Genomic DNA, 7,349 nt, shown 5'->3' on the forward strand with positions numbered 1-7,349 from the left:
TATATATATATATATATATATTAATATAACAATTTATTTATTAAAATGTACATTGTTTTCTTGCGACGCACGCACGGGTTACACACTAGTTTAATATATATAGTGAACATTAAAGAATTTTTACACTGTGTACCGTCATTATATTATTAATAATATTTATCTTTGATTATAATTAATTATAAAATTATCAACATTATTAATCTTAATTTATTGCATAAATTTATTTACAACGACAACACATGAAAATAGAGGGCTGATGAATCCCCTTAACCAACCAAAATTGCACAACAAGGCTTAAGAAATTTTCCTCAACCTTAGACACAATTCAAGCAACTTAAAGCATCTAAATAGCCTAGGTATACTCTGACCCCTAGTAGATTGATTATCTTTCCCATCCTTAATGTAGTTTTTGGTGAAGTTTTTTTAACATCCCCATCAAAAGAAGTTAAGAAATTAATATGAGCATAACAAAAATAATATTTTTTAATCCTTTGATTTTCATGAATTTGATAATTTGAAATAAGATTCAAAAATAATATGATTAATTGCATCGTACACAACCAATTTTTCTAATTGGATTCAAATTCTAATTTAGGATTTTAGAAAGGGGAACTAGGGTTTAAATGGTACTCACCCAAAGAATATGACGAACATGGCATTATGGTAATTTTTTTTTTAATTCTTCACAATTTGTAGAAGTGTAGAATAATTATAACTCTATAAGAACGTCATTCGTATTAATGTGGATGTTTAATTTTTACAATTATATATATATATATATTACTATTTATGATTAATATACATTATTACAATAAAAAAATAGACAAAAGTTCGTCTAGACACAAGACACTGCAGAAAAAATTTCATTTGGTTATTAACATTTGAAAGTTTATACTTCTTGAATTATTTTTAAAAATGATAAAATATCATAAAATCAAATTTAATCGAAAGCTAAACTTCTTTCTGATGATGTCCTAATAAAAATCAAATTTACATACTACCATCTCTATCTCTTTTGATTAATGATGCATCAGAATTAAGAAAAATTAAAAATGAATGATCTTTTGATTCTTTCCATCCAAAGAATATCTTATATATAATGTGGCAAACGTAAAAGTTATAATGAACTCTATTTATCTCAGTAACAATAAAATTATCTTTATTCACTTTAATCAAATCATATTATCATCAATTTTTTTTATATGAACATTATCATTAAAATTTTAGTATAGAACTAAAAATCAATGGAAAATTTGATATACTATCAAAAATCAAAATAGTACCTTCAAAAAATGTTAAAACAGTGAATTAATATTTTAATTAAATAAATTATTTATTTAATTTAAATTTGAATTTTATGTTATAAATTATATTAAAATTATTATCACATATGGCCAAAAAAAATAAAGCATAAGCGTATGGTCATTATCCTAAAAAATTATCCGCAAGATTTCATAATCTCTTATATACAACACACTACGCCAAAAATGACATTTAACAGCACCCATTTTACAGCGCTTGCTAAACACAAGCGCTGTTGTAATTATATTTTAAAAATAACGGAACCTATTACAGCGCTTTTGATGCAAAGCGTTGTAAAACAAGCGCTGTAGTAGGTCATATAACGTTTGCGCATCACGTTATAAGGCTTTTAGAGCGCTTGTCAAAAAAGCGCTGTAAAAGGAAGCGCTTTCGCGAATCAGTTACAACGCTTTTTTCACAAGCGCTGTAAAACACATGCGCTTTCATTGAATTTAACTACCTATTACAGCGCTTTTTTCACAAGCGCTGTAAAACACATGCGCTTTCATTGAATTTAACTACCTATTACAGCGCGTTTTTCACAAGCGCTGTAAAACACATCCGCTTTCATTGAATTTAACTACTTATTACAGCGCTTTTTTCACAAGCGCTGTAAAACACATGCGCTTTCATTGAATTTAACTACCTATTACAGCGCGTTTTTCACAAGCGCTGTAAAACACATGCGCTTTCATTGAATTTAACTACCTATTACAGCGCGTTTTTCACAAGCGCTGTAAAACACATCCGCTTTCATTGAATTTAACTACTTATTACAGCGCTTTTTTCACAAGCGCTGTAAAACACATCCGCTTTCATTGAATTTAACTACTTATTACAGCGCTTTTTTCACAAGCGCTGTAAAACACATCCGCTTTCATTGAATTTAACTACTTATTACAGCGCTTTTTTCACAAGCGCTGTAAAACACATGCGCTTTCATTGAATTTAACTACCTATTACAGCGCGTTTTTCACAAGCGCTGTAAAACACATCCGCTTTCATTGAATTTAACTACTTATTACAGCGCTTTTTTCACAAGCGCTGTAAAATACATCTTTAAAATAATTATATACGTTGGAAACCCTCATATCCTCTACATCTTTCAAATAATTATATACGTTGCGAACCCTAATATCCTCTACGTACTGTGCGGCCATCTACGTTGTCTAAGGTATTTTTTACACATGATCTGTTATGTTTTGAAATTGTCAAAAATTGTCAAAAACTCATACCACATGATCTGTTCTGTTTTGAAATTGTCAAAAATTGTCAAAAACTCATACCACATGATCTGTTCTGTTTTGAAATTGTTAGTTGATATTGGTTTCTTTTTGAAACTTGTTGATATGTTTTGAAAGCTTATTATTTTTGTTACTGCATTTATATAGGTGGTATAATATGGATAGGAAATGGATTTCAGCCAATCGATTGTCAAAAGAGTATGAAATTGGAGTGAAGGAGTTTGTTGAGTTTGCAGTGAAGAATGCAAAAGATCCAAATAGAGTAGTTTGTCCTTGTTTAAAATGTTGTTTTGGAAAACGTGTTAGAGAAGATGAATTAGAAGGACATCTAGTATGTAATGGAATTGATCAAAGCTACACATGTTGGATAAGACATGGTGAGAAAAAAAAAGGAAACATTAATTTTGAGAATAGTTCTACATATGCTTCAACTGATTTCGATACAGATACATATGAGCCGGACCGAGTTGATGAGATTGCAAAAGCAGTTGAAGAAGATCTTCGAGATTGTCCTAAAATGTTTGAAAGTTTGTTGAGTGATGCAGAGAAAGAATTATATAATGGTTGTACTAAATTCACAAGACTGTCAGCGATATTAAAGTTGTACAACTTAAAAGCGAGTAATGGATGGTCTGATAAAAGCTTTACGGAATTATTAACACTCATAAAAGATATGTTGCCAGATGATAATGAACTTCCCAGTCGAACCTACGAGGCTAAACGGATTTTGTGTTCTATTGGAATGAGTTACGAAAGGATTCATGCGTGTCCTAACGATTGCATTTTATTTCGAAACGAATATGAACTACTTAAGGCGTGTCCGAAATGCAATGTCTCTCGATATAAGAAGAAAGAATCTACTCCAGCAAAAGTCGTGTGGTATTTTCCTATAATACCAAGATTTAGGCGCATGTATCGCAGTGAAGAAGATTCAAAACACTTGACATGGCATGCAGATGAAAGAATTAGAGATGGAATGTTTCGACACCCTGCAGATTCCCCACAATGGGCAAAAATTGATCACGAGTATCCTGAATTCGGGATAGAGTCAAGAAATCTAAGACTTGCACTTTCTACTGATGGAATGAATCCACATGGTCTTCAAAGCATCTCACATAGCACGTGGCCTGTGATTTTGGTAATATATAACCTACCTCCATGGTTATGTATGAAGCGTAAGTTTATGATGTTGTCTCTGTTAATTTCTGGACCCAAACAACCGGGGAATGATATCGACGTATACTTGACTCCTCTAATCGAAAATTTAAAAAGTATGTGGGAGACAGGTGTGGAAGTTTATGATGGGTATAAGAAAGAATGTTTCAATTTAAGGGTTATGTTGTTCGGCATAATTAATGATTTTCCAGCATATGGTAATTTATCAGGATATAGCATTAAAGGTCAGTGTGCATGTCCTATATGTGAAGAGAGTACAAATTGGATGCGGTTGAAACATTGTAAGAAGAATGTGTTTCTTGGACATCGTAGATTTTTACCTTATAGTCATCAGTATCGTGGGTGGAGAAATGCATTCAATGGAAAATCAGAGGAAGGTAAAGCTCCTTTAGCACCGACTGGATATCAAATACTTGAAAAAGTACAAGGTTTGACCAATAAATTTGGCAAACCTTTTGCGGGAGAGCTGGTGAAAACTGGGTGGAAGAAAAAGTCAATTTTCTTTGAATTGCCATATTGGAAGTCATTGTATGTAAGACATTTCCTCGATGTGATGCATATTGAAAAAAATGTATTTGAAAGTGTTATTGGTACGTTACTCAATGTTCCAGGAAAGTCTAAAGATGGCGTCAATGCAAGATTGGACTTGGTCGATATGGGAATAAGAAATGAACTGGCTCCAGTAAAGAAAGGAAATCGCACATATCTACCTCCAGCCGCTCATACTCTATCTAGAAAGGAAAAAATTGTTTTATGTAAATTTCTACACGAAGTTAAAGTTCCAGAAGGATACTCTTCGAACATTAAAAATTTGGTTTGTATGAAAGACCTCAAGTTAAAAGGTTTGAAGACCCATGATTGTCATATTATAATGGAGCATTTGCTACCAATAGGTATACGTTCCATTTTACCTGAAAAAGTTCGACTAGCCTTAACTAGATTATGTTTCTTCTTCAGGGAAATTTGTAGTAAAGTGATCGACCCTCAGAAATTACCGACATTGCAGAGGGAAATTGTTGTTACTTTGTGTGAGCTTGAAATGTATTTCCCACCATCGTTTTTTGATATAATGGTTCACCTTACTGTTCATCTGGTTAAGGAGACACAACTTTGTGGGCCAGCTTATATGAGATGGATGTATCCGATAGAACGATATATGAAAATATTAAAAGGGTACGTAAAAAGTAGAAGTCGACCAGAAGGTTGTATTGCTGAACGATACATTGTTGAAGAGGCTGCTGAATTTTGTACTGAATATCTGTCCAATGTTGAATCCATAGGGCTTCCCATGTCTCGTCATTCGGGAAGACTATCAGGAGAAGGGATAACTGGAAGGAGACTACTGACTATATCAAGGACAGAATGGGAGCAGGCACAATTGTATGTTCTGCACAATGATGATGAGGTTCAACCGTATGTTACAATACACATTGATCAGTTATCTCGTTTGAACATGAATAGGAATCAAAATTGGATAACTCGAGAGCACAATCGAAGTTTTGTAACATGGTTAAAAAATCACATAATGTCAAAATTTGATATAGACCCCGGATCAATTTCAAATAGATTGAGGTGGCTAGCAAATGGTCCGAGCTTACATGTCTTTTCTTACACTGGTTATGTTATTAACGGCTACACATTTTATACCAAAGAACAAGATGATCAGACCACTATGCAAAATAGTGGAGTCACTCTCGTAGCTGAAGCGATGCATGTCTCAAGTGCAAAAGACAAAAACCCAATATATGCAAATCTATCATATTTTGGGGTTATCGAGCGCATATGGGAGTTAGACTACACAATGTTTCGTGTTCCCATATTTGGTTGCAAGTGGGTCGATAATAATAATGGCGTTCGGATTGATGAGTCAGGATTCTTGCTTGTCGATTTTAATAGGGTGGGATACAAAGACGAGCCTTTTATTTTAGCGTCGCAAGCTCAACAAGTGTTTTATGTCACTGATCCTTCTAATGATAAATGGTCTGTTGTCCTATCGACCAATAAAATAAGTGATGATAACAATAATGATGAAGATGTTGGTAATGATCTTTTATTTGCAACATCACAACAACCACATGAAATTGATTCAACTGATGATGGTTTATATCTTAGAGATGATCATGATGAGGGAATTTGGATTAATCCATCGTTTCGTATTGTAAATGGACAAACAAATGTGAATGTCACCAGGAAAAGAAGAAGGGCATCTTAATGTATATATATGTTTAATTGTTTTATATAAGCTATGCATGTAATCTGAACTGTGTTATTGTAAATATGCATGTAATCTGAATTGAGTGTTTTATACTAAGTTCTGATTAATTTATTTTCTGATTAATTTATTTTCTGCTTATATTTAGCTTGATTTGAGTGTTTTATACCAAGTTCATGTAACAATGAGTGTTTTATATTTAGCTTGATTTACATGAACTGAACTGAATATAAATTAGTAATTTACATGAACTGAACTGAACTGAATAGAGAGATTCTCTTTTGCTCAGTGCATATATATATATAGATTCTTCAGAATACTCATTTCTAATAATTCATCATCTCCTAAAGTATTGTGATAAAGACAATGATAACAATATTTTTAATCCAATAAACAATGATAAAAATGTTTTTAATGTCATCCCAACCCAAATAAACCAAACACAAAAATAAAATAAAGAGACATTTTACAGCGCTTATCTTAAAAAGCGCTGTAAAAGATCCTTTTAAAAATAAAATAATGAGTGTTTTATACCTTTTACAGCGCTTTTCACACAAAGCGCTGTAAACGACTCTTTTGAAAGTGAGTAAAAAAGACATTTTACAGCGCTTATTTGACAAAGCGCTGTAAAAAAGCTTTAAAAATAATATTCATCAGACACCTAATTTCTTCAAACACCTTGTACGCATCATGGGAATCCAAAAAACATCAGACACAAACCCATTTCTTCAAACACCTTGTACGCATCATGGGAATCCAAAAAACATCAGACACAAACCCATTTCTTCAAACACCTTGTACGCATCATGGGAATCCCCAAAAACACCAGACACAAACCCATTTTTCGCAACATGGCAATGATCCTGAATACCAATTAAGTTTCGATTTAAGAAGGAAAGAGAATGTAAAGAGATAAAAAGGGTGTTGAGGTGGAGATTGAATTGTGAAAGAGTAAGCTTTGATGTTTGTGAAGAAGATGCATAAAAGGAGAAGAGTTTGGTGAAGAGGAAGGGATTTTTGTGGTGACCAGTTACTACTATGTGGGTTTTGCATGCATGTTGAGCTTGTTTAAAAAATAACATAACATAACAAAACACAAAAACAATAAGGCCTTTTACAGCGCTTATTTGGAAAAAGCGCTGTAAAAGAGCCTTTTAAAATTAACATAAAGAGACATTTTAGAGCGCTTATGTGGAAAAGCGCTGTAAAAGGCTTTAAAAAACATTCATATAACATAATAACACACGGAGGTCTTTTACAGCGCTTATTTGGGAAAAGCGCTGTAAAAGAGCCTCTTAAAATTAACATAAAGAGACATTTTAGAGCGCTTATGTGTAAAAGCGCTGTAAAAGGCATTCAAATAACATAATAACACACGGAGGTCTTTTACAGCGCTTATTTGAAAAAAGCGCTGT

At 32.8% G+C, this 7,349-nt stretch overlaps 1 pseudogene; it reads right to left on the reverse strand.

Moving 5' to 3' along the window:
• Positions 1-659, reverse strand: part of LOC140919832 (lysine histidine transporter-like 8) — a 4,827-nt pseudogene extending 4,168 nt beyond the window's left edge.
• Positions 660-7,349: the final 6,690 nt, after the last annotated feature.

Source organism: Cicer arietinum, chromosome 3 (genome assembly GCF_000331145.2).
Source record: "Cicer arietinum cultivar CDC Frontier isolate Library 1 chromosome 3, Cicar.CDCFrontier_v2.0, whole genome shotgun sequence".
NCBI lineage: Eukaryota > Viridiplantae > Streptophyta > Magnoliopsida > Fabales > Fabaceae > Cicer > Cicer arietinum.